Raw genomic sequence first — 19,081 nt, 5'->3', positions numbered from 1 at the left:
ACCCACAAGATGCAACTAGTCGGTTATCAAAATAACTAAGGGAATGCTACATTGATTTGATGATAAGGAGTTAGAGGGGGATTGATTCCACCTTAACTCAACTTAATCCTATTAACGATTTAATCGTCAGTAATCCGAATTGAACTCGCCAGCGAGAACAATTGGTTCTTCCTAATCCCTAATTACACATGGCATTCCTACCAATTCATAACTAGCATGTGAACGATTAAACCCATTCTCATGGTGAACTAATCGTTTCTAGAGTGGAAAGGAAATTACGACGATTCTACGATAGTCGGAATCAAGCTTTCATCAAGGCTTCTCAACCCCCTCTAATGGAGATTTAGCCGAGAATCATTACGCAATCATTTCCGATTAAAGTTAAACTAAACATGATATAAAGAATTTAAATTTACTAATCTAAATTAAACAATAATTAAAATCTAATTAATAACTAAGAATTGAATAACAAGTAGTAAATGAATCATATCTAACACAAATGTAAATGACAAGAATCAAAATTTAACAACTAGCTATTTTATTAATCAAACTAATTAAGAGTAATGATTCTAATAGTTTAATCTAAAACAAGAATTGGATTTGAAATTAAACTTAATTAAAACAATTAAATCTAGATCTAGAAGCTATTCTAATGGCTACTTTCTATTCTAAGCTCCTTTATTTTCTAACCTAAAAATCTACTATTCTCTACTAAAAAATCTACTTTTAACAAAGAGCTAAGCTTTTGTTTTTATACTTTCAGATCCAAAAATCGTGCATGGGCTTGGAGCCATGTTTTGGGCCAGAGAATCAGGCCCAAAACCCAATTCTTTCAGTCCAAAAAGGCCTCTTCAGCTGCAGTTGGATTCAACAGACGTTTTGTCCACTTCTGCTCCTCTGATTAGATCACGGCTTAGACCATTGGAAAGCTCTTTCCGAGCCGGTCGTTTTGACATAAGGTAGGCCCCATTCCGAGGTCTGAGTCCAAAGATATCGCCTTCGGAAGTTCTGTTGACTTTGTGTGCTGTTTCTGCCCGAGTCGACTTTTCAGCTTTTGACCGAGCTTTAGAAAGGCTTTGTCTTCTTGAATCTTGGCCTTTAATCACGGAACTCCTTAGTAACCGACCTTTGCTCCTTTATCTCGCTAAAGTGGCACATTTCTCGCACATAATGAACTTTGAAGCACGAAATGCATAAAACACGTGAATCGTGTTAACTCTTAATTATTACTCACATAATTGGTCTAAAAGTATGTCATTTCTGAGGGTTAAAACTACAGTTTTGGGCTCTTATCAAACCACCCCCAAACAGCATTTTGTTTGTCCTCAAGCAAAGATGAGAAATTAGAATAAGTGACCAAAAATAGAGTTCTAACTACTCTCGTTTCGCTGAGTGCGATTGCATTGACCATATGCAACAAGGCCTTAAACCACTAGGAATTCCCTAGTGGACGAGTTATAGCCTCGTTAGAGTTTTCCAGTGAAGGTACTCACAAACTTCATCTATACTACAACGACTAAGAAATAAAACTATTGTTTCCTTATTCATGCTCCAAATTATCTATACCTCTCATTAGCAATGTATATAGAGTAATCAAGTCGAAACCTAAGCTAATATATGCATAATAATCAATCATCTACAATAAATATATATACAATGAGTAATACTATGAAATGCAATAGCAGGTCCGTTTCTGAAACTCGGAATAGCGTCCTTAAGTAGGTTCTCACAATAATAGTCAAGATCCAACACTCTGATTTTTCCACTCAAGTTTAAGCTTACTCTAGTCTTGCAGTGGGCATACTTTACCTTACAATCTCAATGACAACAAGGAAGCCGGAGTCGATCAAACACATCTGCCACTTACTATCACACTAACATATTCCTAATTGAGCTAGAGGTCTTTATTAGGTGTTGCGGGGATTAGGAGATGGTTTAAGAAGGAAGGAAATGGATATTCAAAAGAACAAGTCTGAGATAATAGAGTCTTCATATTATGTAACTTAGAGAAAACCTTGTTATTTTCTTTTGCTTCTATACTTTGTTTCCATCCTTAGCCATATTTTTTTTCTTTTTCTTTACTTTGGCTTTTGACTCCCTTTTATTCTTTTTTTTTTTGGAGTTTTTATTTTTCTTTTCTTTGGATGGAAACTTCTTTTCTTTATTTTCTGAAGCAATTAACTAACTTTTGTTTACACAGGTTTTTCTCTTCTTCTTTCTTCCTCATTCTATTCTCAGACTTATCTTAATTGGGTAGGTTGAATATTATTGTTATTATTTTTATTTTTATTTTGTAACAGGGTAAAGAATTTGTGGTTTATGAAAGGCTAAAGAAAGGCTCAGAGGGGCGACTAGCGGAAAATAATTCATAGGTTTGAATTTCTGGCTATATCGATCCAAAGAGGGCCTAAATTCTCGCTTAGGATATGGTTTAGTGATCAAGCAAGTGGACATGTGATATCTCTATCCGGATTTTACTTCACCCTTGTGTCATTTCTCAAATGTTTCGCTCAGATAAGGCTTTAGGCTATATTCTCACAGGATTTGTAGAATAAGTACTCTAGCCTAGATTTCAGAAACTTACTGCTAACAATCATCGACACTCATGTAATATATTTATAAATAGATGCAAAGATTATTACCTATATATTAACCTATGTTTCTAAAAATTATTCGATGCAAAAGCTACATTGAGATTTCTAGATTGTTAAGAGCATAGAGAAGGAAAACAATACCACTATTCCTAAGTGTATAGCATGAACTTATTTATTTATATTTTTGAATTTTTAAAATTTTAACTAGAAAACAAATGCATATTAACTCTATCTATATCCTAACAGATGCCTTAATTACACGTGTTTCTATGCCCCAAAACAAGAATCGTTGTCCTCAAAGCATTTAAATAAAGAGGGTAGGAAAAATACCTTTGAAACGCGTGAAATTCAGGGATATCTGCAAAACAAAGTTAGAACGTACTAATATAGGAAATAAAAACTGACGCAACTCTATACGAGTTCTACCCATTATGGGGTTAACAAGAATGAAATTGCTTGGGACATAAGCAGTCACTAACTAGAATGAAAACTTACCTTATCTCCCGCATTACTCATCCTCTTCTTCCATAAAGAAGTGAGGTTCATTTGCATCCTGCCATGCCATGATAATTTGCCAGGCTTCCCGCCATTTATCATCTATTATTGCTAACCTATTAAGAGCCACTTGGTCTGATGGGGTGTAGGGTGCAACCTGATGAGGTTGTATCCTCCACCCTTGCCAAGTCATTGCACGGAAGGATCGAATAATACTATTGGTGGGTCGTACCGTGTCGACCGTAATCCAATCCGTGAAACGTGTACAAAAAACAGGAAAGAAACATAGCATAATACGGGAAACTAGAACGGGCATAAGAAGGAACTTATGCCTCATGCTATGGGATCGAGCTAAACTAGACATCAAGGTTCGGGGAAGGTCATGACACATACGTCCCGTGGCTAAAGCAAGGAAAACGCTGCAAGTGGCATCATTCACAGAAGAAAAACGCCATTCCCCTAAAATATTTAGCATGATCCAAAACATAACAGTTCCTATGTTCATGGACAGGCTACCAAAAGCGACGTTATAGTCCCCTTGGTCCTCGATACGGAAAATGCCTGCGCCGTACGACTCATGCAAGAACTCGTAAGTGTAGACATACATATTATCTACCCAATAGCACCATGGGTCTTGTATTTCAAATGGGCATAGCAAGTCCAAGAACAAATGATAGCAAGAACCGGTAATTTCCATTGGTTCATTATCAATGTTGATGGAGAACAACTTGTTCTCCATCCGGTCTTTCAAAGAAAAAAATGCAGTTATCATAAAAATAAGATGCTAGTGTTGGAGAATAAAGTGCATCGGGTCTTACCATAAGTGGCTCCCTACCAACGATGTGATCGCCTCGTGAAACCAAGCACCATAAGTAGTGCTTTGGAACAAATCTTGAAAGACTGTTCGGTATCGGTGTTGGAGATGTCATCTCAAAATTACGCCTGGAATAGCTGCGAATGATCCGATATACTACCCGTGAGAAAACCGGAAATTTTCTGGTCCACGAGTCGTATGGCGAAAGCGCTCTCGATTGAGCTGAAAGCGCTCTGAGTATTGGAATTTCCAGTGTTTGAGCTGGTCGCTCAGCAAATCTAAAAGCGAAAGTGCACTCGACAAAAATGTGAAAAAATACTGAGAAGCGAAAGCGCTCTGTAGAAGCCTTGAGTCTTGCTTCGGAGTTGATGAAACTCGGAAAATGAGCCGACACGTGGGAATCGTGGGAGTGAAAGGTGAGTGATGGAGTTTAGGTGTAGTGTGAGTTGTGAGTGTAGAATATATGAAGTTTATATAGGTTTTAAGTTGCTAAAACGGATCGGGAAGTTGCCAAAAGTATTTACAGCAGTTTCCAGAAATTCTAAAATTTCCAAACCCGAAAACGGAAACAACTCATTTTCTTGATTCTAATTCAAACCTAGTATCTTTAAGGTTAATTTTATGATAGAGTGTACCTATTTAATTGAGATTTCATCCTACCATGATACTTATTCATATATATGCCTAAACGGCCATATTTTCACCTTGACTTCGCAATAAATTCTAACATGAGGGTTATATAAAAATCATGCTGGAATAGGTAAAATCACCCCCAAACAAGTTGGGAAGGTGGGATCAATATTAAACAACCACGCATAATGAAAATAACCCATTATATTAAAATTTTCATTTGAAGTACATTTCACTACAAAAAATTCAAATTACGGACATAAAACTTACATTAAAATAAATAACAATAATCAAACTACAATTAAATATAAAAACATCAACCGATGCTATCCCTAACTACTCCGGAACTGGTAGCGGAGGGCACATGTTCCGGAGACTGCTCCTGAGCTCCTGATGGACCAGCACCATTCGTCTTTCGGCGACGACGCTCGTGCCTCGATGGTGTGTCCTCAGAAGGAGAGTCCCCGTGAGGTGGGAATCGTGTAAGCATCTCTTCCCGAATCGGCGGCCGAGCTTCTAGCTCGGCCCTCATCTATTCCCACCTCTCATCCTCTCTGCGGTAACGGATCTCGGTTATGATGCATCGTTGCTCGTCGAGTCCGGAGGTCTTCGCAGATGGTGTTGAGCTTAACGCATGTACCCACGATGAATCACAGCCATGCGCTTAGCGTCGACCAACACCTCTCCAAGGCATCCGCATCAAAACAAGTCAAATCCTCCTCATCCTCCGAGGCATTCTGATTTCCCCCAGCCTCCTCGGCATTCTCCTCTCCACCAGCCTCTTCTTCTTCTTCTCTATCCTCAGCCAACCTCCAAACCCGTTGGACACACTCCTTATAGATGCGAGGGTTACGGTGTAGGGTGATGTACGTCCTATCAGTCGCCTGAGCTGCTCTCAACTTCAGCATGATCTTTGTTATCAACACAGGGAGAGGTGCAACAGACTTCCCTACTCCCCTAATCATGCTAAGTAAAAACTCCAAGATGCAGAACTCATACTTCCGCTCCTGGAGTATCCATAAGATGTGGAGGTAGTTCAGGCCGATGTCGCTGACCTTCTCCTTCCCCAGGACGTTCCGACCAATCCACTGAGCTGCAGCCAGCTGGTTGGTCCTAAGGGAAGCCTGACGAACACAATGCGACCTCGCATTTTAGTTCCCTTCAATAACTGTCTCGTTCATCAATGGCTCTACCCCATTATGTTGGGACTCCTGCAACATGACATCCAAATGGATTCTAGGCGGGATGCCTAGAATCTCAAATTAACAACCGGTCGTCACTTCCTTCCTCCTCTTCGCCACCACAACAAAAATCCTCGTCCCTTCCAACTCCCTCGTATTGTAGAACCGTCGGACTAAGTCCTCGTGGTAATAGGCTTCAGTCGAGTACCACAAGCTATTCCAGTCTCGACTGATCATTTAGTCACCGTAAAACGGCGCAAAGTGGTCGCCTGTAAAAGCTTGCTCCGACAAAATTCGGCGTTGTTGAGCCATTGGTGTTTGGAATGTAGTGGGGGTTTAAATGGGATGTGGTGGTAGGATTTTAATCGACCGACTGTAGCAAACAGTGGTGGTGGTGGAGTGGTGGCGCGGCAGCACCGAAATTCGAATTTTTGTGGTTTTGGAGCTTTTGGGCGTTAATGGCGGTTTGTGGAAGATGAAGTACTGTTGGGCTAAGGTAAGGGCGCGGGTGCGCTGCCGGTGGGCGCGGGTTGGGCCCAAGCCCAAATTGAAATTTTTGATTTTTTTCGATTTTTCGCAAAACTTCAAATCAAAATTGCCGCTTCGTTACCGGTCCGATTTTTGCGAATGAGATATGGAAATGATCAGGAGAGAATTTCCAATCCAATGATCCATAAAACACTCTATTCCGACCATGGATGACATATAAGATAGTGTAAAACGCCTCGAAGTGCGTGCATGACATACGTTATGCGAACAATTGGACTCTAAAATCATGGATTATATCAACCCGAATCGTAATACAATTAAACGACCTAAGCAACTGTAATGGGACATAAACATTCTAGGACGGAAACATGAACACCCCACCCCCAAATAAATTTTTTACAACGAAGCTTAGAAAATTTGTTTTTAGCAGTGGGTCTTTTAAAGTCAGATTCCCGAGACTTCCTATATTACTATGTTTATTCTTTAATATATATATATATATTTATTTTTAATTTTAAAAAGAAAACAATAAACAAGAAGGACATAATTCACCCCATAGAGAAACATGACTCAAAAATCCGAGAACACATGCAAGAGTGGAAAACGTAAATTATGTTTAAACATGGACTTAGGATCCGGTACTTACAGCCACACACTCCATAGAGAGGGCCCGGTTACCTTAATGGTGCACTCACCAATATATGGAAATGAAATGAAATGCACCAAACACAAAAGTTGAGTCATTTATAGTCAGATACTCGAGACTTTATCTAAACGTATGTATGAACATGCAGTTTACCATATATCAACAACCGAAATAGTTGTGGATCATTCCATAAATAAATATCACAGAAAACATATCCAAACACAATCAAGCACCAATATTTCCTATGACGCAACCTAGTGAAATGAAAGCGAAGTCGGATAACCCTATTACGTAACCTAGCATGCACCTTCTTTTTCATTTTTGAATGAGTGGGTGTTCTAGTAAATAAGTGTGGAAAAGTGAATGGTTGTGGAGAATATGGTGGATATGGATAAGTTAAAGAAAGACAGCCTGTAAACAATGAGGATGTGGTTTTAGCACAAAACTCATTCATTGTGTGTGTAGGGACTGTCTCAAGTCTGAAAATGAAGGTGTCAAATGGGTTGTCCTTCTGAAGTATTTGTTTACTAGGTGGATTTAAAAAATTATGGAGCACAAGAGAAACAAAAGGATCGAGTGCAAACTCGAGATTCCTTTCAAAGGGTGGAAGGAGGGGGTCGAGGAGGATGTTGTGCAAAGTAGTTCTTGATAGGGTGAATCATCACCTGCTCTAAGAAACTCATCGAATAGCTCATCTAGATTGGTCATATCCTCGTTACTATGATAGTCCTCTACATCTTTGAGAAAGTCATCTATCTCATCCTCATCCGTAATATGTGTATCGACTAGTGTAGGGATGGAAATGTTGGAGTCTGAACTTCCAAAGGAAAGAAATTTGGGTATATGATTATCCGGGAACGTGTTGTTGAAATAATCTCGAGCAAAGCTCTCGATCATGCTAACCTCTCCATCCATAGACTAATCGGTAATGCGTGGTCTTTGTTTTAAAACATTGACTTCAACAACAAGATGGCCAAAAGACATGGACATTGAACCATCGCGCAATTAATGAGCGCATTGGCGGGTTGCCGAAAAGGGACGCCCTAAGATGATCGGGACAGAGTTGTTAACGACGTCAGATCGAGGATGACAAAATCAGCGGATAGTAAAAATCCTAAATTTTTACCGAGAACATTTTCGGACGACACCCTTAGGATACTTAATAGACCGATCGACTAATTGCAACGCCATTTTAGTGGGTTGCATCTCGCCTAGACCTATTTGTCTATACAAGTAAAACGGGAGTAAGTTAACACTAGCCCCCGTGTCTAATAACGCGGTCGTCAGATAAGAATCTCCTAAGGTGCATTATACGATGGGGCTAACCGTGGTCCTTGTACTTAACAATTCCATTATGTTAAGATAGAGTTGGGAATTGTTCTGTTAAAAAGGCGTCTTTTGGTATATTGGTCTTACGCCTAGTAGTACACAATTCCTTAAGAAACTTAGCATGGTGTGGTAGCTTTTTTATAGCTTCGAGGAAGGGAAGGTTTATAGTTAGATTCTTGAAAACATCCCTAATCTCCTCATAATTTGTATCCCTAGTTAACACGGCTAATTTTTGTGGAAACGGCGGTTTCTGTTTATATTTAGCAATGGTATTACCTGGATGTTTAACCGTGGCTTCCTGTTTCTTAGGTTGTGTTGTAACTGGTACCTCTACGTTGATAGGCTCTTTGGTTTCTATTTCGGTATCTAGTAATATAGCAGGTGTAGGGGCTACTGGTGGGGTAACTATAGGCATAGTTACTTTGTTATCAACCACTCTGCCAGAACGGAGAGTGGTGATGGCCTTTAGCTCACCTACATTTTCATGTTCCTTACTAGTATTATCGGTTACCTCAAAGGCTGTATTTGTTGTTTTGGGATTAGGTATTTCGTGACTTGAAAACACACCTTTGGGTTGGGCTTTATTTTGAGCCAACTGTTGGGTAAAATTATTAACGGATTGTAGAAGTTGTTGGTTAGATTGAGCCATGGTTTGGAAAAGTTTTTGGCTCACTTGTATGAAGGTGTCAAGACGATCCGGTTGTGTGGGTGTAGTAGTCACGGGTGGTGTGACTGGAACTATTTCACGTGAATTATTTATGGGTGGATTTTGATAGTTATTATTTACCGGAACGATACCTCTATTAGCATTATAATTATTATAACTACCTTGACCTTGTGCTTGACCTTGTCGAGGTTGCACTTGGTTGTTATAATTATTAAATTACCCCGACCCCTCGTCCTTGTCGTAGTGGGGCTTGGTTAAAGCCGCGGCGTAGGCCTAACATATTGATTATTGTACTTCGAGGTGTGACGCGTTTTGGTTATTTCTCCAACCGAAGTTGGGATTTTGTCTCCATGGGGTTAGGTTCACTATTAATGGAACAAGCCTGTTTCATAGGCAATAGGGACGGTGTGAGTCGGGATGCTCGGGGCTCCAACAGAAACTACATGGATTTGAATTTACATTCATGATTGGGATTGGCTTTTGTTGTACTGAAATGGCCTCTACCTTTTTGTGAGGGATTCAATTAGAGTTTTAAGCTCGGGATCTGATTTAACCTCAAACATCTTGGTAGCCTTAACTGTTGAAGAAGAACTAGCGAGCGGAGTAATCGTCACTACCCCCCATTATTATTACGCTTTAGTCCGATCTTCCAAAAATTTATATGCCTCGAGGCTCCTTTACTTAAGAAACTACCCCATTCATTATGTCTAGGACTTCTTTATGGTGGTGTAGAAGTCCTTTGAAAAAGGCACCTAACTAACGTGTCTTTCGCTAAATTATGATGTGGACACTCTATAAGGAGATCGGTGAAACGATTCCAAGCCTCACGAAAATGATTCATGAGGATTTTGTCGAAAGAAATGAATCTTGGAAAGCATCTCATCCGTCTTTAGGGGTGGGTAAAAATGTTCCATAAACAGTTGAACAAGTTTAGCCCACGAGTCCACGTAATTAGGCGTTTGGGCGTTAACCAAGACGCCGCCTTATCGGGCTAAGGTGAAAGGGAATACCCCGAGTTTAATTTGTTCCGCACCAACCGTAGGATGGTGGAATCTTGTTAGGACTTGTTCAATCCCTACGCGTAAAGCCGATAAGGTTTTTCATGGTCTAATCCATGAAAAGCGGGTAACAAATTAAAATATTTGGGGGATTCGAAATCCTTAATCGGGTCTACTAGAACGATGCAAGATTTGGGGCTATCGCTCAAGGCTTTGTAGAAGTCGAGAGGAGTCTCTTCTTCGCCGGGCATTGTGTCGTGATGTGTGTGAAATAGTAGCTAGAGGTGTAGTGGGTGGTATACTAGATAGACTTGTTTGTTGACGTTGTTGTGTAATTACGCTTACGTGTTTTGTTCGGCTAGACCTTAATCTCATACAAGGCTAAAACCAAACTTAGCTAAACACATCAACACTCCAAACAATTCTCGATATACTAGTATAAACCTCTACGGAGAGATCGCGAGGTGTAGAAGAAAGGAATAACGACAAGCGTCCTTGCTTAAGCTTATGAATAGCGTCTTGTTTACGCGTGTTCAGTGTGTATAACAAGTTAGAACACTGAAAAATATGAAAAATCAAAGTTTGAATCAAAACTGTCGAAATCCGGAAAAATTTGCTAAGGGCGCTGGTCATTAGAAGATAGTAGCGTGGTCGGTGTTCGATTGTTCATAGCTAGGGCTAGTGCGCTCCTTCCGAGCTGGCTGGGCTTCAGTGTAATTTCTCGCTGAAATTTTTCAACGATGAAACGGAAAGCCACAGTATGAATCAAACACGGGTGGGTGGGTGAAATGGGACTTTTAAGAAAAGTATTTACACTACGAAAACAATGCAAAAGTGCAACTAAGATGGCAGCGGCGCCATTTGATTAATGATAAAATTAATAGTTTTACCTACGAAATAAAGCGATGAAACTTACAAACGCAAGTAAAACTAAAACTAGCTTATGATGCCTATTCTATCAAAGATTTCTACTCTCAATCCTATGAGATATAGTGGAGTAGAGTGATTCGTTCCACTCCTAGTCCTTCCGCATGCTATGTTATCACGTGTAATTACTCTACTTAAGGTCTAATGAGAGATTTACGAAAAGGCAACTAGACTACGATGCAACTACCCACAAGATGCAACTAGTCGGTTATCAAAATAACTAAGGGAATGCTACATTGATTTGATGATAAGGAGTTAGAGGGGGATTGATTCCACCTTAACTCGACTTAATCCTATTAACGACGAATCGTTGTAATCCGAATTGAACTGCTTTGCAGAACAATTGGTTCTTCCTAATCCCTAATTACACATGGCATTCCTACCAATTCATAACTAGCATGTGAACGATTAAACCCATTCTCATGGTGAACTAATCATTTCTAGAGTGGAAAGAAAATTACGGCGATTCTACAATAGTTCGGAATCAAGCTTTCATCAAGGCTTCTCAACCCCTCTAATGGAGATTTAGCCGAGAATCATTACTAAATCATTTCGATTAAAGTTAAACTAAACATGATATAAAGAATTGAAATTTACTAATCTAAATTAAACAATAATTAAAATCTAATTAATAACTAAGAATTGAATAACAAGTAGTAAATGAATCGGATCTAACACAAATGTAAATGACAATAATCGAAATTTAACAACTAGCTATTTTATTAATCAAACTAATTAAGAGTAATGATTCTAATAGTTTAATCTAAAACAAGAATTGGATTTGAAATTAAACTTAATTAAAACAATTAAATCTAGATCTAGAAGCTATTCTAATTGCTACTTTCTATTCTAAGCTCCTTTATTTTCTAACCTAAAAATCTACTATTCTCTACTAAAAAATCTACTTTTAACAAAGATCTAAGCTTTTGTTTTTATACTTTCAGATCCAAAAATCGTGCATGGGCTTGGAGCCATGTTTTGGGCCGAGAATCGGCCAAAACCCAATTCTTTTCAAATTCAAAAAGCCTCTTCAGCTGCAGTTGGCTTCAACAGACTTTTCGTCCACTTCTGCTCCTCTGATTGGATCACGGCTTAGACCATTGGAAAGCTCTTTCCGAGCCGGTCGTTTTGACATAAGGTAGGCCCCATTTCGAGGTCTGAGTCCAAAGATATGGCCTTCGGAAGTTCTCACGACTTTGTGTAACATTTTACGCCGCGTCGACTTTTCAGCTTTTGGCCCGGGCTTTAGAAAGGCTTTGTCTTCTTGAATCTTGGCCTTTAATCATGGAACTCCTTAGTAACCGACCTTTGCTCCTTTATCTCGCTAAAGTGGCACATTTCGCACATAATGGACTTTGAAGCCCTGAAATGCATAAAAACACGTGAATCGGTGTTAACTCTTAATTATTACTCACATAATTGGTCTAAAAGTATGTCTGTTACAGGGTTAAAACTACAGTTTTGGGCTCTTATCATTATGCGGTACATTAGAGCAATTGTGACATTATGTGGTATGTTGTAATTATTGTTCTATTAAATGATATCATGTGTTAGGATATCTATTAAATGCAATATTTTTGAGAAATAAATGTAAATGCTTCATCGTTATATATATGAGATGCTACGATGAGGTAGTATAGTATTTGTAGATATTCCCAAAGGGATTGTGGCTTAGTGCAATAATTTATTTGGCACGTGATAAAGTGAGATGGTTATGAGATACAAATGTATGATACCTGAATAAATTACGTAACAAAAAATTCTAGAACCTAGCTACCACAACTTATGTGATTTGGCCCATGTGAAGGGCGTATGTGATATGATTGGCCCTTGTGTAGGGGTATGAGATGTTGATTGACCCATGTGTAGGGAAATCGTAGCCGAATAGTGGCTTGATTTTCTCGTTCGCAAAATTAGAACGAGACGCGTGATATTTTATGCCGAATAGTGGCAGTACCCACGTAATGACATTCGTGTAGGGGTTACCTGGTATGTGATATCCCGCGTAGGGTAATTACGCATGGAGTAGTTCATTACGTGAGGGGAGGCATGTGGATGTACATGTTCGGCGTTGAGGAGCGATTGTGGTAGCCAGGGAAACTAGGTAAGACATAGAGATGACGTGATTCTAAAGACACTTGAAGAAACTTTAAACAATAATGGTGATGATCTATCAAAGTGTACGTTAAATCTATAATAAATGATTTATTGTAAGTTATGTTGCATTCACAATAGTTTTGTAGAATGGTGGGTTGAATTGATTATTTATGCCGGTGTGACCTACTCTGTGAATAGGCTTACACCAGTGTAAGTATAGAATAAGTTTTAGTTTTGTTATTTTATTATTAGATGTAGTTGATTTAGTACGGTTTGAAACTAAGGCGCCTCAGTGGAGAAACTAAATGCCTTATTATTATTGAATTGGAAGCTAAGGCGCCTCGGTGGAGGAACTAATTGCCTTATTGATTGTGTATATATGTGTATAAGTATGATTTGTATTTTAGAGCTACTCATACCAGTATTGTTTATAATGTTGACCCGATTTGCATGTTTGCTTATCGGGTATGTTCATAAAATTAACCCAGTTGATAAGTCTTGACAGGATTAGTGTTGAAGAAGGTTGGTTGCTTCTTGTGGTTTGCGCTAGCGTCTCATTACAGGATATATTTTGTTTTCCCTTGAGGTGCAATAGATTTTAATTGAGACAATGTTTATTTTGTATTTTCAGTTGTAATTATAATTAAAGAGTTGCTGAGAGGAAATTTGTAACTTAATCATATTTGTTAATTTTTGTAATGAAGAGGACTTTTGTTTATCAAACAATTTTTTTGGGTTTTTGGAAGTTGAGAGTGCATCACACCTCAAAAATCGAAAAGTTGGGAACAAATATTGTTTTTCTGATTTTGTCAAAATTCGAGGTGTGACACTACGCCACCAAGTCTATCTCCACCTCATGCACTAACGAGGTTATCCAGGCAAACTGTACCGAGCATGTAGTATCCTCCATCCACCTATTTATTTACTGATGAAAGTGAACCTCTTTCCTATGATGCAGCATTGGAGGTTGGTGATGCTAGCAAGTGGGAGCTTGTTATGTTCGATGAGATGAAGTCCCTCGTTTCTAGTGTCACTTGGGAGTTGGCCAAAGTACCCAAGAACATGACTCTACATAGCAAATGGGTGTATCGAGTCAAGAAGGAACATGATGGTTCCAAGAGATATATGGCAGTGATATTCTCCCCAAATACTTTTCAGTCAGTGTTTAGTATTGTTGTAGCGGAAGGTTTAAATCTTAAGTAGTTAGATGTGAAAACTGCTCACTTCTATTGTGACCATGTTGAGGAGATTTACACGTGACAACTGTTGGGTTTCCTACGGAAGGATAGAGAAAATATGGTGCGCAAACTGAGAAAGAGCTTGTATGGTTTCCAACAAGCCCCTAGGCAGTGGTACATAGTTTGCACGCACCCGGATATATCCCATGCAGTAGGAGTTGCTTGGAGGTTTATTGCTAACTTTGGCAAACATCATTGGGAAGCGGTAAAATGGATATTATGTTATTCATGGAGTACCACGGAGACATGTCTATGTCATGGTAAGGGTGTTGTGAAGATGAAGTTGAAGTGTTCAACTTCGTCGGGTCTTCTTGCTTGAAGACCATGCTGGATGAGCTAAGTGTTTTATTAGTAAATTGGAATTGGATGGAGTTGTTATAATTGAGATGTGATATGCATGCATGTAGAATCTCGAAGGTTCCAAGTGGGAGATTGTTGGGTTATGGAACCGTCAAGCTTCGCTCCGGTGTCCGACCAACATGCTTAAACGACCGTACCGTGTCGTAGTTGATCCCATGACTTGTGGGCATTGGCCAAACCCACTCCTATTTGAGATATTCCGGAATTTCAATAGTTTGTTGAAATTTCAGTCTAAAGCCCAAGCCCACTTTCACTACTAAATTTTCTCCCCACATATAAAAGGAAACTTATGGTTAGGGTTGAGATAACTTTGAGAGATTCATTTTTACAGAAATTGTAGGAGTTCTATTGAGCTAGGGTTTGAGTGAGGTTGCTTAGTTTTGATTCTAGTTAACTCTTGTAAACTCTCCAATCTTTACTATATAGGAAACTTGGCTCTTGTGTGCATGTAGGTAACATTTACCGAACCACCTTAAATCTTTGTGTCTCTTTGAATTTACTTTCATACTTATTGCTTGCTATTGATTGCTTATAGATTAAGTAGTAGCCTTTATTGCTCTATTGAAGTTTGTTGTGATAACTACCAAAGTCTTGAGTGGGTGACTTCTTTTGTGTGATCTCCAAGAGAAGTCATTTGGGATAGAGAGTAACTAGGTTGAGGTATGACTTCCTAGTGAAATCTCCCATATCAATTTAATTTGGAGTTGTTCATTGGTGATTCTTCTTGCTGCGACTGCAAGAAGAGAGTTGGTGTGAATCAACGTGTGAGGCATTGATTGAAAGAGGCAAGAGGGTTGGCGGTCTTGATAACTTAGGATTGGTTATCATTTGTAAGCGTCTCTGACTCTTGTACTTTTGATTGATATAGTGGAATTTTTTTTCCCTCCACTTGACATTGTGCAAATAAGACCAAGAGCTTGGAAGTATGGAGTCATTCCCTAAACTGGCCATAGCACTGGGAACTTGCTCAGGCCAACCCAATTAGTCCCATGGACAATTAATGATATTTTGCTTTGATAGGGTTATATACTAAAAGTATTACTTTTGTATTAACTCTAATTCTTTATATTTTGAATGAGAATCATATGGGAAAATTTTATGCATATTATATATGTTATTAGTTATATGCATGCGTCTAATACTTTATGTTGTAGATGATATGGTGTGTGGTGACACACAGAAGATCATATCTTCACTACCTTATAAAGTATAAGTAAACGTTCACAACCTAGATGGATTTGGACAAACCATTGGTATGGTTGTAGTATAATCTGGTATTAGTCTCTCTTGACTACAGGATTACACTAGTACACTTTGTGTGTATTGAATAGGACCAAGTAAGGTTGTTTCTCTTTATACTTACTATATAAGAGAACAAACACCTCTGTTATTATGGATGTTTTTCCTCTTAATCCGAATATAATAATGGGCACTTACGTGTATTGTACATTGCTTAAATCATCAATGAGTGAGATTCATTTGTGGATCAACAAACTCGATAGTTTGGGTAATAACATTGTATGTAAGGTGTGCTGTTGATTATAGAAGGAATCCGTGACCCGCAAGAAGTTGGGTTGATGATGTCCCCTTGAGGAGCTCATAAGGATTGTCATGTAAACCCTGTAGGTGGATTTAATCCGACATGACAATGAGGTTGAGTGGTACTCAAGGACATAAGAAGTTGATTAATGTGGTTGTCAGTAACTTGACTTAATCAACGGGCATTCGATATCTTAACACGGGGAGATCAACGAGTATATAATATGGAGCCCATAACCGTAATACACATAATTTGGGATTAGGACGGTAGTGCAACAATGGCCTTTAGTGGAATAAGCCATTTGTTGACGGACTTGGGCCGTGTGTTCTGGGCGAACATGGGAAGCCCAAGCCCGTCAGGAGACCTAACCCAAATTTCTCCTCATAGTCCCTGTTGTAGCCTATATATAAAGAAACCCTTTTCTCTTGGCCGGATTATTCAGTGATTGCTCAAGAGAGGCCAAGAGAGAAAGAAGGGGCTGGTAGATTGTTGCCCACACAATGTCCATTCCAAGATAGGAATACAACAGAAGATCAAGAGATTGCTGATTCGTAGAGCTTGGATTCTCAGAGATATCACAGCTGATAAAAGGTATGATTTCTAAACAAAATCGTGAACACCATTATTCTGATGCGCATGGGTTTTCACGGTTTGTAGTCGATGACATGCAACCACAACGGTTCCTACATGCTTTACTCTTCCTCTTCGAATCCTTCATCTTCGAATCATTCATCCTTATTTTGTTTACCACATGGATATAATGAATATGAACTAATGAAGGCGAAGTCAGTTGTGAACTTGTGAGTTGTGATGTATTGGAATATAAATTCTGCAACAAGAACAAACAGTGAATATGAGAAGGATTAGCATGCATCGGCATGCTCTCTTTAAGGTTATTTTGCATCTGTTCTTCTCTATGCAGGCAGACCACATCAACGTCCAGATATTTTGACTACCCAAAAACGTAGTTTAGAAAATAAGGTTTTGCAGATACTCTATAGGCTGCTGGTAGAGGAGTATATATAAAGGGGAAAATAAGGTTTTGCAGATATTGCAGATACTCTATAGGCTGCTGGTAGAGGAGTATATATAAAGGGGAAAATAAGGTTTTGCAGATACTCTATAGGCTGCTGCTTCAGTTTCCCGATAAGGATTGGAGTCCACTACGTTTCTGTTTCCTAATCCATATCCAATTCTGTTTCCAAACATATCAAGAAACAGTTTACCAAAAAGAAAATAAGGGGATCAAAGAGCCCAAGCCCAAGCCTCAAGCCACGAGCCAATTGTTTTATACAAAATAACACAACAATCCCCCACTTATTTTTTATCAAAAAAAAATATAAAATATATTTAAGGGCAATCAATATCAGTTTCAACATGTTATGCATAAATGAAGGTGTCCAAGACTTAAGCCTTTACGTAGTGAAAATTACTCAAAGTATAAGAGTCATAAGTGACTAAGTCTTAAACTTAGGTCTTGAGTATACAATAAGTTAGAATCACGTATAACACATCCAGTGTTCTCCTTTCATGTCCTGCACATTAAAGGCCCTGTACTCTCTTCCTGAATTCGTGAATGGTCTAGAGAATCAGCCTTCATTCTCATAGAAAGCGGCTTGTACTTTCACATTCACTAGGTGAGTCTATCAAGAGTACACCTGTAGTTATGCACTCCCCCCATAAGGACCATAGAACTTCATTAAGAGTTTTCCCAGTAAACTCAACCTATGTATTCGCTTCAGGATATCATGCATTTTATTAATCAAGCATGGAATGATTAATAAACAACAATGCATGACTCATCACCAACATTCTATGACTTGTTCTTCCATTTGAACCTAATTCTTGGGATCTCCAATCCCTAGGGTGGATTACCATCATAGATGTTCATCTTTGAATTGGCTTTAGTCCCATGCTAGTAGAGCAGTCCACATTATATCTCTGGCCAAAGCTTTGGTATGTGAATCTGCAAGGTTATCTTCAGATCTCACAAAATCAAAATAATATGGACTCTCCCAGTTATAGCTGTAATGTTATTAACAAAGTATCATTGTAACTAATACTGTCTATCTCATACTAGTATATGAGTAAGAAGGCCTTGTATTCAACTAGCTTCCTCACTCGTACTAGCCAAAATAATAATCTTAGACTCCATAGCATACTATGCTATAATGGTCTGTTTCTTGGACTTCCAAGATACAACACCTCCACCAATGCTAAACACATAACCACTGGTGATCTCGGAGTCTTCTGAAAGGATGTTCCAATCCGAATCTATTGTCTGCTAGTGTACCTGCAAATAACACCTACTACATAGGCAATGTCAGGTCTTATACAATCTGTAGCATATCTCAAACTACCAATGATACTTGCATATTCCTTCTGATTCACAAGTTCACCATTATTCGCAAATAATTTAACACAGGGATCAAAAAGAGTACTAACAGTCACGCAATCGAAGTAGTTATACTTCTTCAACACTTTTTCAATGTAGTGTGACTGATCCAACCATATACCATCAGATGATCTTATAATTTTAATTCCCAACATTACATCAGCCTCACCTAAGTCCTTTATATCAAAGTTAGAAGACAACAGGTTCTTGGTTTCTTTCACAACATGTAAATTAGAACCAAAGATTAGTAGATCATCAACATATATGTAAAGCCCCTATTTTTTTATACATTATTATTTTACAATATCTAGTATTTTGGGATTAGATATTTAATGCATGGTCAATATGCTAGAAAATTTGGTTTGACTTTTATTATAAAAAGAGAGATGAGGGAAAACAAGAGAATATTTTTGAAATTTGTATTAAAGGAATTTAGTGTTTTGAATTTTAAGTTTTTGTAAAGATTTTTAATATTTGGAAAGTTTTCAAAAGAGATGTTAATATAAGGTATATAATTAATAGAGAATAATATTCTATTTTTAGGAATAGAGATATTTGGTAAAAAATAAGATTTCTTTATTAAGTTGAGATAATATGGTAGAGAATTTTATTGTTATGGAAATTTAATTTTTATTCAAAGGAAAGTAATGGAAAGTTTTTAGTTGTTAAGGAAACTAATGT

The sequence above is a fragment of the Coptis chinensis genome, chromosome 3 (assembly GCF_015680905.1).
Source record: "Coptis chinensis isolate HL-2020 chromosome 3, ASM1568090v1, whole genome shotgun sequence".
Classification (NCBI taxonomy): Eukaryota; Viridiplantae; Streptophyta; class Magnoliopsida; order Ranunculales; family Ranunculaceae; genus Coptis; species Coptis chinensis.
Note: the sequence above shows the minus strand (reverse complement) of the source record.